The following is a 15,146-nucleotide window of genomic DNA, read 5'->3' as shown; positions in this document are numbered from 1 at the left end:
CAGAGGGACGAGTTGCTCATTTCTGAGTTTCTCCCATGTATACATGTTATTAAACTTGGTATTATTTTCTCCTGCTAACCTGTCTTGTTGATTATTTGGCCAGCCATAAGAACCTTAAAGAAAAGGGCAGAGGGGGATTCTCCCTCTTCCCCCGACACCACTCACAATCAGAGGCCCAATCATTAATTTACAAGGTAAAAGCACTGTGACAGGAAGAGGAAATACTATACTCAGAGACCTTATGATGTGAAGGTTGTCTTCGCAGGCTGACCTACCTACAATGCCAGATCACAATTAGAATAAAGGGAGCTAGGTGGTCAAATATTTAATGGTATCAGGCTGAAATAGAGAAGATTTGTTAAAGAGAACTGGATACTTGAAGTCTGTAGTTTAAAGCATCCTTTCTATTGCAAGGTCACTAAAGAAAACTTGTAAACTTTATCTTTTATAATGTTTACCTGGCTGACCTACCACCTTCACACTCACCTTTCTATGAGTGAGTTACTCTGGTCAGCAAACTTTTTCTTAAAGGACCACATAATAAATATTTTCCGCTTTGTGGGCCATACAGTGTCTGTTGCAAGTACTCAACTATAGCACAAAAGCAGCCACATACATAATAAAGGGAATGAGCATGGCTATGTTCAAATAAAACAATTTATGGACACTGAAATTTGAATTTCATATAATTTTCACAGATCATTAAATATTATTCTTCTTTCAATTTTTTTCCCAGCCATTTAAAAAGGTAAAGCCAGGCTAAGCTAAAGAGGTAAAAATAGACTGTGGATAGTTTGCTGACCTCTGATCTAGTCAATAAAAAAGAAACAGGCCAGGAGGTGTGGCCTAGTATTGAAAAAGAAACAAGAGAGTTGCCAAACGCCGTTCCCTAAATTATACCTTAAGGAAAATTCCTGGGTAATCCAGGAAAATGAGAGGTTAATTTCATTATAGGCCTGGGTAATCTCACAATAGAGCCCATATATAAATCTAGGATGCCTAATTATCCTGTAGTCTTCTAGGGCAGATTGCTAAAGCTGTCACTGCTTTGGACCTCCCTCATTTTGGTTCCTTTCATTAGGGTTTCTATAGCGGCTGACTCATTCTCCAAGCTTTGACTCTAGCATCCTTCAGAACACAACATTGATCGTTTTCCTCTGCCTCGACGCTGTGCTCCTATAATGCTACTCCCCAAATAAGGATTAGTTCAAGTCAATATTTACTGAATATCTGCTGGGGAAACAAGAGTAAGACAGACACCATCCCTGCGCTTAAAGAATTCCCATTCTCAGTGTTACTACACAAAGGGCATGGTCTGCTTGCCACAGACAAAAGCCAATCCATCAAGAGGCAAGATAGTGGTAGAGAAAGGACTTTTATTAAGCGATGAGCTAGCTAATCGGAAGACGGTGGACTAGTGTCCTAAAGAACAAACTTAAGGGGAATACAGAATCTTGAAGCAGTTATATAGGGCTAGTGGGCTGTAGAGGAGGGGGTCAGGAATGTTGACCATCTGGTGCTGTAGACTGGGGGACGCCACACCAGGCCTTTCAGCTGTCGCCGATGATGGAAGCCAGTATAGAATCTCTCTCCAGGGGTCGTTGGAGGAGAGGGTCAAGAATGTTTTCCATCTGGTGCTATAGACTGGGAGTTGCTACACCAGACCTTTCAGCTGTCTCCGATGATAGATGCCAGTACAAAATCTCTCCCCTGGGATCATCACATTCCTAAGGCACTCAAAAGACAAAGTCATTGTCTCATTGCAGCTGGGAGGTATAAAGCTAAACAGGGGTCATAAATCACAATGCATGCAGTTTTCTTTATGTTTCAGTTATTTATTATCTATTGCACATCTAGCCTATGTGCAAGCCACAGTACGTCCAGCTGGGTTAATTACTTAGAGGTTATCCATAGTTCCAATATGGCTCCCTTTCTACAAAATAGCTTCCCTTACTTCAAGCTCATGTTGAACTGGTATCATCAGCAGAAGACAGATTTTCTTCATATGACAAGTAAGTGATTGCAAATTAGCTTTGTAAAGGAGTAATTTGGCAGAGCTCTAATCTCCACTAGCCTCTCCAAAAAGCCGCCTCAAATAAAATAGCCTTTAATATAGACAATCAATGTTAAATGTCAATAGAAACTTCCTTAGAAGATGTCTTTATTGATACACATTGTCTTTTTTATTATTCTTTATATTATTGCCATTGCATTTTATGACCCTTCAAGACAAAAATCAATTAGATGATTAACAGAATATTTCACGTTAATATAGAGAGGTTTTAGAATATTAATCATTTCACATTTTTGTATTTATATGCTTGGGTCACCACTTGTAACTTATATGAACAATTATTTCATTGGTTCCATCAATGGTCTCTGTTTCATGGTGTGTTTCTTTGTATTTTAGCTGTCTTACTTGAAAGATCTTAACGTAGAGTAACTAGGGTCATCTCTATTTTCTTTTTAAGCAACTATTATTGAATTACTATTTTGGAGTGAGCTTTTAATAAATTGACTTTGAAGTCAGGGGGATGAACAAATATGTTGTGTGGGGTTGTGGATGAGGGGAGATGGGTCTGTATTGGGAATATCTGAGTGGTGCCTTTCAGCTGAGTGGTACAGCTGGAGTATGGGTGAAGGAGGAGGACCATGGATGTCTGGTGATGAGTTTAAACTTCATGCTGGATAAACACATCAGCATTCTATGATTTCATTTTATGTCGATTTCATTTCTTTTTTGTATGTGTGAGGAAGATCAGCCCTGAGCTAACATCCATGCTCATCTTCCTCTTTTTGCTGAGGAAGACCGGCCCTGAGCTAACATCTATTGCCAATCCTCCTCCTTTTTTTTTCCCTTTTTCTCCCCAAAGCCCCAGTAGATAATTGTATGTCACAATTGCACATCCTTCTAGTTGCTGTATGTGGGATGCTGCCTCAGCATGGCCGGATGAGTGGTGCGTCAGTGCCTGCCCTGGATCCGAACCCAGGCTGCCAGTAGTGGAGTGCGCGCACTTAACCGCTAAACCATGGGGCCAGCCCCTGTCTATTTCATTTCTTTCTGCATTCAGAAGCAGTATCAAATGGAAAGCGACACTTGGATGTCTTCCCTTTTTGTACAGAATTCAAATTTATTCCCCAATATCAAGATTGCTCCCATTTCAGAAACCTCACACTCACCATTCCTACGTTTTTTTTTTTTTTTTTTTTTTGTGAGGAGATCAGCCCTGAGCTAACATCCGCCAATCCTCCTCTTTTTTTCGCTGAGGAAGACGGCCCTGGGCTAACGTCGGTGCCTATCTTCCTCCACTTTATATGGGACGCCGCCACAGCATGGCTTACCAAGCAGTGCGTCGGTGCGCGCCCGGGATCCGAACCAGCGAACCCCGGGCCGCCGCAGCGGAGCGCGCGCACTTAACCGCTTGCGCCACCGGGCCGGCCCCGTTTTTTTTTTTTTTTTTTTTAATAATTTTATTTATTTATTTTTCCCCCAAAGCCCCAGTAGATAGTTGTATGTCACAGTTGCACATCCTTCTAGTTGCTGTATGTGGGACGTGGCCTCAGCACGCCCGGGATCCGAACCTGGGCCGCCAGCAGCGGAGCATGCGCACTTAACCGTTAAGCCACGGGGCCGGCCCCCCATTCCTACCTTTTTGGGAAGTATACTATTTTTTAAGGATAAACAGTGCCCATCTTTTGCAAATGATATTTCAAAATAAATCCCTTAGGCACTCCAACCCACCAAAACAGATTGCCACTCTAAAGTCCCCCTAGTCAGAATTTCAGTCACCTCTGCCCTTGGGGGTTTGAGGAACGCTTCCAAGAGAGGAGATAAGCATGAATGAGTCTTGAAGCATAAGAAAAAGTGGGAAGAGTGCTCCAGAAGACTATCAGCTACCTGAGAGGCTGGAGAGCTTATGAAAAGCCTTCCGTGTGTATGGTGCTATGGAGCTTCAAATGTTTTTTTCCTGTTAGTGTTGGAAAGATTTAAAATGAAGTCTGGCTGTAAAGGAAAACTATTATTTTCTTTTATATAACACACAATAATCTCTGAGTATTCAGAGCACTCCAGTACTCAGAACACTCCACTTCATAACACTTCTGACAGCAGATGTGTGAGTTTTCCACACATCAAGCAATTCTGGGACACCAGCTGGGTGTCCTACTGTTTAACTCAATTCTGACACTATCTACCTGGAAACGGCCTCAGATCCCACAGGTTAAGGGCTCAGAACCACAAGACTGTCCTCTTACCCCTCACTTCTGACTCCAACAGCAAGTCCATCTTGTCACCTGTGCTTCTGACCAACGGCTGTAAATTGGAGGTTCCCACCACCCACTCTGTGGGTTCAATTAATTTGCTAGAGCAATTCACAGAACTCAGGAAAACAATTTACTTACTAGATTACTGGTTTGTTACAAAGGATATTAAAGGACACAGATGAACAGCCAGATTAAGAGATACACAGGGTAAAGTATGTGGGAAAAGTGGGAAAGTGTGTAGAGCCTCTATTACCTCTCTAAGATGCCACTATCCCAGCACCTCCACGCATCCAACCTGCAAGCTCTTGAACCCTGTAGCTCAGGCTTCATTATGTAGGCACGACTGATTAAATCATTGGCCATTGGTGTTTGATTCAACCTTCAGCCCCTCTCCCTTCCTCAGAGATGGGGGGTGGGGTGGGGCTGAAAGTTCCAACCCTCTAATCACGTGGTTGGTTCCCCTGGCAACCTCTTAGGGACTTTCCAAAAGTTGCCTCATTAACATAAACTCAGGTGTGATTGAAAGGGGCTTTTATATGAATAACAAAAGATACCCATTTCACCTTCATTGCCCTGGAGCTATTTCAGGAAATTCGAACACAACTAAATATAACAAAAGATGCCCCTATGACTCTTACATCAGAAATTGCAAGGGTTTTGCTAGGATCAGTGGACAAAGACAAAATATATATTTCTTATTATAAATCACAGTGTCACACTGGCACTATCAGATTTGTTGCTTAGAATCTAACTAGAAGAATCACCCTGATTGTGACAAGGGAGATAGATTTAGTAGAGACAATGCAAATCAGGGAGGGCTGTGGTGATGAAGGGCAGATACCCAGAAAGCTGTTAATAACTCAGTGGTAATGATGAAACATTGCAGTTAGATGATCAATTTTAACACTTGTTCATTCTTCATGGTTAAAAATAACTGCTATTGATGAGTATGCATTTCAAAGTACGTTCTCCATTGCCCGGCACAATCCTAGGTTATATTTGCTGTCTTGGCTCCTGCTTTCACTCTCAGTGGTGACCTGGTTTACATGATCATTTATAAAGTCTCCCTATTATTTAGGCAACCCTTGCATAGGACACCAATAATTGCTAATGATTTTGCAGTTTAATGTTTCATCCTGACTTTTCCTCTCACTGTCTGCACGACCTTTGTTGATGAGAAACAACCAATAACCATTCTATAGATAAGAGAAATAAAGTGAGTTTTACTTGAGCCAGAGTGAGGATTATAACCTGGGAAGGGCTTAGAAAGCGTTCTGGAGAAGTGCGGTTTTCAGTACAGTCTTATATCTTTTTAGAACAAAGAACATATGTTAAACACACTCAGGATAAATTTTCATCAAAATCTCAAAGAAGTACTCAGTTGCAAATTAGCAGGTCAACAGGACCCTGATGTCAGAAAGGGACTAATCTGGGTGGGTGTTACCAATGGGGTGTAGGAGGGGAAGTATGCATTCTTATCTTAAGAGAGTACATTCCTTACTTTAATGGTTAAAGCAGATGTACAGTGTATGACAGGCCGTTAAGTCAGGCTTCAAGCCCAATCAGTTTTGAACCTGAATAATTACCCCATATATCTCAGTATGTGAAAATCTTTTGTTACCTTACCTCTAGTTATTGTTTCACTTCTGAAATATACATATAGATCATATCCTCTGTAGGATCTTGTTCTTTTTAGGATCTATATTGTCAAGACCTCTTCCTATATTAACCCCTAAGTCAATATGGGTTTGTTTTCTGGGGCCTTTTTAGTCAATATTTTTTAAACTTTGATTGAAACCCATAGTAAAATTTCAATTTTATATCACCACCCAGTGTAGACTATTAACTTGGAAGAGAACACTAACAGTCAGAGAGGTTAAAGGAAAGTTGAAGTTTATTCATCTAGTTACTGTCTGCAGGTTGGGGAAGCACCAACCCAAGAAGGTCTTGAGTGGGTGTTCCAAAGGGGAAAGGGAAAGAAAAGATTGCATAGGCTGAAACCACAGGACGTTGGCCTCAGTCCAAATTCCATAGTGACCATTGACAAAAAACAGGGTCGGCAGACGTGGTCTGGTGGTCTGACCCCTGGCATCAGTCTATCTTTGTCTTTATCTTAGTCAGCATAACAAGAACATTGGTAAAAGGTCAGTTGCAAAACAAAATGTCACAAGTTAGGGATTAATGGTTACATATACATTGCTCAAGTTTCCATTTCTCCTGAGAAACTGACCTGGGGTCAACAGAAAAGAATTTAGGCTTCAGTTAACAAGAGAGAGTCCATTTTCTTTTGTAACATTTAATATTCTCCCCTTTCAATTCATGCCTGCTTATAGGCAGCACAAATGATCAATTATGGGGCTTAATTAATTGTCCCATTTTGAGGCCAGAGTGGCAACTAGCCTGCTCTGGTTCCATCATGTCCCATGGTGGGACTTACTCTCTGCCAACATCAGAGGCATCAGAGCAGATTATGACAAATCCTCTAGGCAGTTTCTCAAGGAGAAAGCGATCTCATTATATGTCAGTATATATAACCTTAGGCACAGCAAGTCATTGCATTAGCATAACTCTAGCAGGTGGGGTGCATAAGCAAGATGAGATACACATCGTTATTATTTTAATAATAATCTATAATCCCATGCGTATAATTATTATTATTATGACAAGCTGAACACCTGAGGGCAGTAGTGAACCCAAACCATCAGGTAACCAACTGAACAGGTCGGAAAAATGGAAGTTAAACCAATTAAGGTATCCGGGAACGGGTTTAAGGATTTGGCTAATTTAAAAATTTTAGAAGTTTCTAGTTCTATCTGACCGGAGGTGTTAATCCAAGTGCAACAGGAGGTATTAGCCACAATATATACTCCTCCTTGAGCAGCTAGCAAATAATCTAAAGCTATTCTATTATCCCGAACGACCCGTGCCTAATAATCTAAAGATTTTTGTTGGGCTCAGATGGCTCAGGCTATCCTACTCACAGTCCTGGAGAGGTTTCTTATCATATATTCGTTCCAGGCTGTACTGGTTTCCAGCCAGGATCCCAATATTCTTCCTAACCTGGCTCCTTCACTAGGGTTAACTCTTCCTGGTAAATTACACCGTTGACAGTGACCACAACTGTTGTCTTCATAGTTGGCAGGATTGTCATCAGGAAAATCATGTACAATAGACTGAGCCTGTTTCTTCTGAGAGCTAGAGGCAAAACAATGGTCAGATTGTAAAACTACAAATGTTGTGATTAAATACCCAAGAAAACAGGTGTCTCCCATATGCCAGGAATCTAGGCAGTGGAAGCTCCATGCCTCTCCTCCGTGTCCACAAACCAAGATATATCTAGAGGGAGCACATAAAATTCCAGTACCTTCTTTAAGCTTTATAGAGGCATTTACAGGTAATGAGGCAGTTAGATTTTGAAACCATGGATCAGAAAGAGGCAAAGCAAATGTCCCTTCAGTACAATTACAAATAGACAAAAGTGTGGGTGATCCTTGAGAATATATTTTTTCTTGTCTTTGTACGTATTAGAGTGTCTTGATATTCATCAGTTCGGTTGAAACACTTAGATATTAAATATGGGAAGGACACAGACTGGGAAAAATAGATATGGTTTTTACAATATCCTAAGCAAGTGGCACCACGACTGAAGCCTTGACAGAGGTAGACTCCAGGGTCATTTACCTGAGGACATGAGAAAAGGATCAAATTTAGGTTTAGTCAAGAAGAAACAGGGAGTTTCAGAAGTGAAGGGAACTAACTGAACTTGACAATTGAAATTAGATAGTTTGGATTTGAGGGTAACTTTATACTTGGATATAGAGTAAAAATTAGTAATGGGAATAACCAAGGGATCATTACCCCCAGAAAATGACCCAAAGGGAGGGAAGTGGCAAATCCAACATTTGGTTAAATTTCTATCCGAAGCCAAAGACTGCAAGTACTGTACTATAGCATTGCTTTTCCACACAAGGCCACATTTGTGTAAAGAAAAGAAGATATTTTCATTGTTACCATTGTGTGCACAAGTAGACCAATTTAGGAATTGCAGAAGAACCCCTTTGAGGCCATTGTAATTTTAAATCATCCTAGGTTATCTTGGTCCATAGATCCAGCCATTTACAGCTACCCTGTCCATATTTTTTATACATGTATCCAGCTGTAGTACCTGAAGGAGGCATTTCTGCCAAAGAATACTTAGAGTAGCGGTTCCCCATGGCACTCACTTATGAAGGCATCCCTTCAGTGCCCTGAAAATTTGTAGGCATCCTTATGACTGAAAGTGAAAAGTCCCTTTCTCTAGATGAAACAATCTCGAACCTCGATCAAGGCAAGAGGTTTGGGACTGTGGAGTCTTTACCTGAAATCTCTCAGAGCCACCCAGAAGACAACTGAGCACAACAGGCTCATTCAGCTGCCTTGTGTTGGTTTGAGGCAGCCATAGGAGAAGAGCAGAAGGGACACAGATCCCACTTCTGACACCAAATATGTTAACATGGAAGAGAACACTAACAGTCAGAGGTTCAAGGAAAGTTGACGTTTACTTCATCCACTTACAGTCTGCAGGCTGAGGAAGCACCAACCCAAAGAGGTCTTGAGTGGGTGTTCCAAGGGGAAAGGGTAGGGAAAAGATTACACTGGCTGAAACCACAAAATGTTGGCATCAGGTCAAATTCTAGAGTGACCATTGATGAAAAACAGGGTCTGCAGACATGGTCTGGTGGTCTGACCACTGGCGTCAGTCTATCTTGGTCTTTAGATTAATCAGCATAATAAGAACATTGGTGAAAGATCAGTTGCAAAAGAAAATGTCACAAGTTAGGGATTAATGGTGTGGGAGATCAAGATTTGGCCACCATGAAATATATCTCTTTACCTTGATTGTTTTCTCTGACGGACATTTGACCTCCTCCACTAACTGCCTAAAGAATTTGACATAGTAACTCCTTCCTGGAACAGATCTTCTATCTGATGGCTGTAATATAATGTAAAATAGATGTTACAATAGAAAAGGCACCAACAAGCCCATCTTATCAGAAGTTCTGTCTCTGGCCACATTCTCTGGATGGCCCTGTGAGGAGTTGCCAGACAAACATTTACATTTATAAGGGAAATCTCTGTTTGTAAAGGTATCTCCCTCTCTGTATTGGGAAGAGGGGGGATGACCTCATTTCTAGAAACTTATCAATGTGGAAGGTGAGGTCTTAAATCTGCATAATAACCTTACTCTTGTTTACTGTGCTTTAGTGGTAATCTCCTGTAACTGACTCCCCCCACCCCCAACATCTTCCATTGTCATTAGCTGAACATGGTATTTTTTTTTTTTTTTAATAATTTTATTTATTTACTTTTCTTCCCCCAAAGCCCCAGTAGACAGCTGCATGTCACAGCTGCACATCCTTCTAGTTGCTGTATGTGGGACTCGGCCTCAGCATGGCCGGAGAAGCGGTGCGTCAGTGCACGCCCGGGATCCGAACCCGGGCCGCCAGCAGCGGAGCATGAGCACCTAACCGCTAAGCCACGGGGCCGGCCCCTGAACATGGTATTTAAGATGGGAATTTCTGCAATTGGGTTGAGAAACGCAGTGTCCCTGCTTTCTCCCATGTATGCATGTTATTAAACTTGGTATTATTTTCTCCTGCTAACCTGTCTTGTTAATTATTTGGCCAGCCATAAGAACCTTAAGGGAAAGGGCAGAGGAGGATTCTCCCTCTTCCCCCCACAGTTTTGGCGTAGCTGGCAGGATCCCCACTGGCTGGCAAGTTGCCTTTTCTGGCTGGAAGAACTGCCTTCTCCTTGGGCTACTGCAGATGAAGAGATACAGGAACACTTGACAAAAGCCGGCAAAAGGTAAGATTTCTTACCACGTCAGGCTCCCGGAATCTCTATCTGCGGGGTCCGGTGGAAGCAAGTGGTGAGAATTTTTTTCTCTTTCTAAATTTAGATTGTCAGGAGAAAATATTTGGGAAACTAGTTTCTTGTGATTTTAGTGACTCTGGTAAATTTGGTAGAGTACTCTTGGTTTTGATCTTGATCCCTTTTCCTCCCAGAGTAGTCTCTGTCTTGTTCTGTGTCCTGAGAACTTGGCTTTGTGACCAGTGAGAATATTCTCCTTGGTCTCCACCATACGCAAGGTGAATTTACCGGGGTGCACCTTGGTGGCCAGTCGAGTAGACTGGGGTTCTGAACTGTCTTTATCCGGCTGTGCCAAGCTCTCAGGGGAGTTTGTCATAAAGGGCCCAGTCCATAAGGGCTTTTGTCGTCTTAACCTTCTTTGCTTCTTAGTGCTGGAAAAATCCCATTCCAGTATCGCCCGCCCAGTGTCACAGATTATCGAGTCTGTGACTGGGGCGTCCCACACTATTGTGGGAGAACGGAGACACCGTTTTCACTACACCATCCTTACCCCCTGTGCAATGAAGGTCTTTACTTTCTCTGAATATCTTTGAGAGTGAATTCTGTGGATCATGGGGGCTACATCATCTGCGCCCTCACAGGGATGCCTCTTGCATCCATGCTAAAGATTTATTCTAAAAGCGTGGAAAGTTACCTCCAGGTCTTTCCTTAAAAAGGCTTATTGGATCGAGTCACTATTGGAATAAATATACAAATGAAGATCCTACTCGTCAATGGCCAGACAACGGATCCTTTGAATTTGGAAAACATCTAAATTGGGGGAAAAAAAATGTTTTCAGAGCTCTCACATAAGTGTTTAATTGGTACCTAAGAAAAGGCCAGAAAAAGGAAGGAAAAATTTGACTAGGTTTAAGACCTTGACTCAGGTTACAACTGAATTGAAAACATGTAAAAGTGTAAGGGTTGATAAGATTATAAAGGTTGGAATGTTTGAGCTAATTTTATATAAAGAGGTTACATCAATTTTACCTGAGTATGTTTTAAAATCTCTGACTGGGAATGCTTCCCTTGTCCAAAATTATAAGACCAAGACCTATTGATAAAAGACTTAATGAAAACTATGTTTAGAGGTATAAGAGGTGATGAAATTTACTTGAAATTTTGTAGAAAAACTGATGTTATTTCTATTACAGAACTGGTTAACAAAAATAGTAACTTAAATGATGCCTACTTTTATCTGATGTCTTATGAAGTCTTGTAGGCAATCTAAATAATTATTGGGAACAAGTAACTAAATAGTTGTGAAAAAGATGAATGTTGGGTGAACTTTAAACAATAATTATGTGTTATGGTGGTTACAGCTTCCAAACTCTTTTTCATGACTTAAAACTTTAGAGTTTTGATAAATTTTATGATAAAAATTCATTGAGTATCTAGATCATTTCCAAATAAGATAAGATATTAGACATTGATTGCTAAATACAGGTTTGTCTACTTTGGCTTTTTTTTATTGCAGGAAAACTAAAAGACGTTTTGGGTCTATTAGTAAAGATGTCTTGTGTTTTATTAAGAGATTGTACTATAAAGTAACATGTTGCCAGAAATTACGAAGTGTTTATAAATTTTCCAAGCCACAAGATACTAATGTAAAAAAAAAGTTTATAATTGTTTACTTAGTTTTTACTTACAAATTAAGGTTCCTAAGGGTTAAAATGTCTAATTAGTATATGTGATTGAAGCTACTAAAAAATTAAGAAAAACATGTCTGTGTACAAGGAAAGTTATAGGTTTGTGGAAGAGGAATTCTGGAAAAGGAGTTTTATGCATGGTCAAGTTGGCTAAGGTTAAAATAAATTTAGTTAAGTAAATGAGTTTTAATATCAGAAGTAAGCTGGTACAAAATTATAATTTGGTCTTATTTCTCTTAAAGGGATAATTTTCTTGAACTTGATAAAGAGGTTATAAAAGCTTTTTCTTTACCTTTGAGTAAGTCTACCTAAAAAAAAAACCGGTTAAGATAATTTCCTGTGTTCAAAAGACTGAGGTCTCTCTATTAAGGCTTTTTGGACTGTTAATGCTCTGTTTGCTTTGACTTTTTATATTTTTGACAAGCTCCCCAAAATTCATATCTTAAATAAAGTGTTTTTTTTACTTTTTTTTTTTTCTTTGGGAATTTTCAAAGGGCCCTGGAACTTCACAAAGAAATTTGCTCCCTTCCTATAAGGAGGAAGATACTAAACTTATTAGGCTTATTCAGTATGTTAAACTACATGGGAAGCATTGTCAGACAAGTGATGATAAACTTGCTTAGGTGGTATTATGTGGGTAAATATTATTGATATAGGTGTTTTAAAATTGTATAACATTACTGAAATTCTGATCTGTCCTGGTTTTTATTATTTTAAAGTGTTGTATGTCACAAAATTAACCAAATTTCTTTGTCAATTGCCATTTTGAGATCTTGTTTACAGACTTATTTCTTCGCTCTAATGCTTTTGCAAAATGTTTCAACTTCAGAAAAATTCATGGAAAGGACTCTGACAGTTACACTGGAGTACAGGCTTCTGATAAACTTGCCAATCATAAAACTGAACTGGGTAAGAAATTACAGAAATCTGATGGAGAAACTGATGACTTCATGAAGCCACTAACAAAAAGATTGGGATCAAAAATGGATTACACAGGACTGAATAAATTGATCAGGATGATTATAATTTTTATGATTTTCCATTTGAAGTATTGTTGAATTTTTAATGTTTTATTTTTTTCAGATTTAAGGAAAACTTTTTCTCTTTTCTCCTGAGCTAGCTATGACTTATAACAATTTGGTAAATGATACTTTTGTAAGCAAAATTGAAATATTTATCTTTTTCTCTCTACCTGATCCCTCCAGGATTTGGAAACTTTTAGTAAGTAAGTATTGTTGTTTTCATGGCAATATAGTTATTTGCATAAGTTCAATAAGAATCTGTTCTCCTTATAACAGGACACAATTGGAAACACTGGTTATATTACCAAGGCTGTGACTGGAACATCAGATTTGCGATATAACCATACAGCTTTTGAGGAATGAAGATTCGACTTTATGGAATAAAGCCACGTGGAAATATTGGCCTTGTACCTTATGTTCCAAGCAGCACTTACCAGGATAAGTAAAGAATGTCACTTATCTGGCAGGTACAAGGAACCTCGAAATATTTTGGGAGAACCTCAGAAGAGAGGAATTCACCCAAATCCGTAGGTATTGCAGGCGAAGTCTGATGACAAAATCCTTGGCTTGGCTTTCTTGGCCTCGAGAGGCCTTTAAAGTTCAATCTGAGATTCCTTATAAAAAGTTCCAGCAAAGCAGATTTAAAAGAGCTTATATGATTAATTGCTATTCTTGCTGTACTTATGTAAATAATTGGGCCAACTTTATTGGAACTAGACTTATGTTACAAACTAGTTAGTCTAAATTTGGCTATCTTTGATAAAAATGAGGGTGATTTTAGAGAGAAAAATTATATTTCAGTAAAAATTATAGTATACATTTGCAGATATTAGATCCTAATTTTGTTAATTGTCGTTTGAGGTTTTTGTTTTATATCTGTTGACTAGACTGGATCCTGATTTCTTCTAGTCTCCTAAAATATCTGGCTACAGATCCTCAAACTAACATTTTTGATTTTTTCCATCATTTTCATTTGGAATCACTGAAAACTGAACCTGCCCCTTTTCCGGAAGCCTTACAAACTGAAGCTGATGGACTTATAAACCGGAGAGATTACCCAATGACATCATCAGGGACATTTAAACTGCAAAAGATGCTTTGATGCTGACATCTAAATATCTTCTTAATTGGCTGTCCTCTGAACTCAGGAACTGGTTTACAATTTGCTCCAACAATTAACCTTGTTTTTCTTTTGTTTCCATAGAAATGCTTCTTATTCAATACTTGATTGCTTACTTCCACAATATATAAAGCCTAACTTTGGGAGCCCGCCTGCATCACCACCTTCTAAAATGAACTTAATTGAACTGATCTATTATCAGGACTAAGAAATGTGTTCAGTGAGATGAAACAATCTACCAACTCAGCTTCGGGACTATGAAACTTAACTCTAAGTTTCAAAAGGACTGTGAAACTTTTAGTTTCAAAGGCGGGACTGTGGGAGATCAAGATTTGGCCACCATGAAATATATCTCTTTACCTTGATTGTTTCTTCTGAGGGACATTTGACCTCCTCCACTAACTGCCTAACTGCCTAAAGAATTTGACATAGTAACTCCTTCCTGGAACAGATCTTCTATCTGATGGCTGTAATATAACGTAAAATAGATGTTACAATAGAAAAGGCACCAACAAGCCCATCTTATCAGAAGTTCTGTCTCTGGCCACATTCTCTGGATGGCCCTGTGAGGAGTTGCCAGACAAACATTTACATTTATAAGGGAAATCTCTGTTTGTAAAGGTATCTCCCTCTCTGTATTGGGAAGAGGGGGGATGACCTCATTTCTAGAAACTTATCAGTGTGGAAGGTGAGGCCTTAAATCTGCACAATAACCTTTACTCTTGTTTACTGTGCTTTAGTGGTAATCTCCTGTAACTGACTCCCCCCACCCCCAATATCTTCCATTGTCATTAGCTGAACATGGTATTTAAGATGAGAATTTCTGCTATTGGGTTGAGAAACGCAGTGTCCCTGCTTTCTCCCATGTATACATGTTATTAAACTTGGTATTATTTTCTCCTGCTAACCTGTCTTGTTAATTATTTGGCCAAGCATAAGAACCTTAAGGGAAAGGGCAGAGGGGGATTCTCCCTCTTCCCCCACAATAGTTACATATACATTGCTCAAGTTTCTATTTCTCCTGAGAAGCTGATCTGGGGTCAACAGCAAAAAATTTAGGTCTCAGTTAGCAAGAAAGAGTCCATTTTCTCTTATAATATTTGACAAACAAAAGTTTCACAAGATAATTGCAGGATAATCTTGCAATACACTTTGGGATTTCATATTCTGTTCTTTTCCTTTTTGTTGGTCGGTAGTATT

General features: G+C 39.5%; 1 long non-coding RNA gene across 1 annotated transcript; it reads right to left on the bottom strand.

Moving 5' to 3' along the window:
* Positions 1 to 1,358: 1,358 nt before the first annotated feature.
* Positions 1,359 to 4,657, bottom strand: LOC131416208 (uncharacterized). The gene is made up of 2 exons (XR_009222558.1): positions 4,517 to 4,657; positions 1,359 to 1,727 (listed from the first exon to the last, which is right to left on the bottom strand). It is a non-coding gene; the product is annotated as an uncharacterized LOC131416208 (long non-coding RNA).
* Positions 4,658 to 15,146: the final 10,489 nt, after the last annotated feature.

The sequence above is a fragment of the Diceros bicornis genome, chromosome 17, assembly GCF_020826845.1.
Source record: "Diceros bicornis minor isolate mBicDic1 chromosome 17, mDicBic1.mat.cur, whole genome shotgun sequence".
Lineage (NCBI taxonomy): Eukaryota > Metazoa > Chordata > Mammalia > Perissodactyla > Rhinocerotidae > Diceros > Diceros bicornis.
The sequence above is the reverse complement of the archived record's forward strand: the minus strand, read 5'-3'. Positions and strand labels throughout refer to the sequence as shown.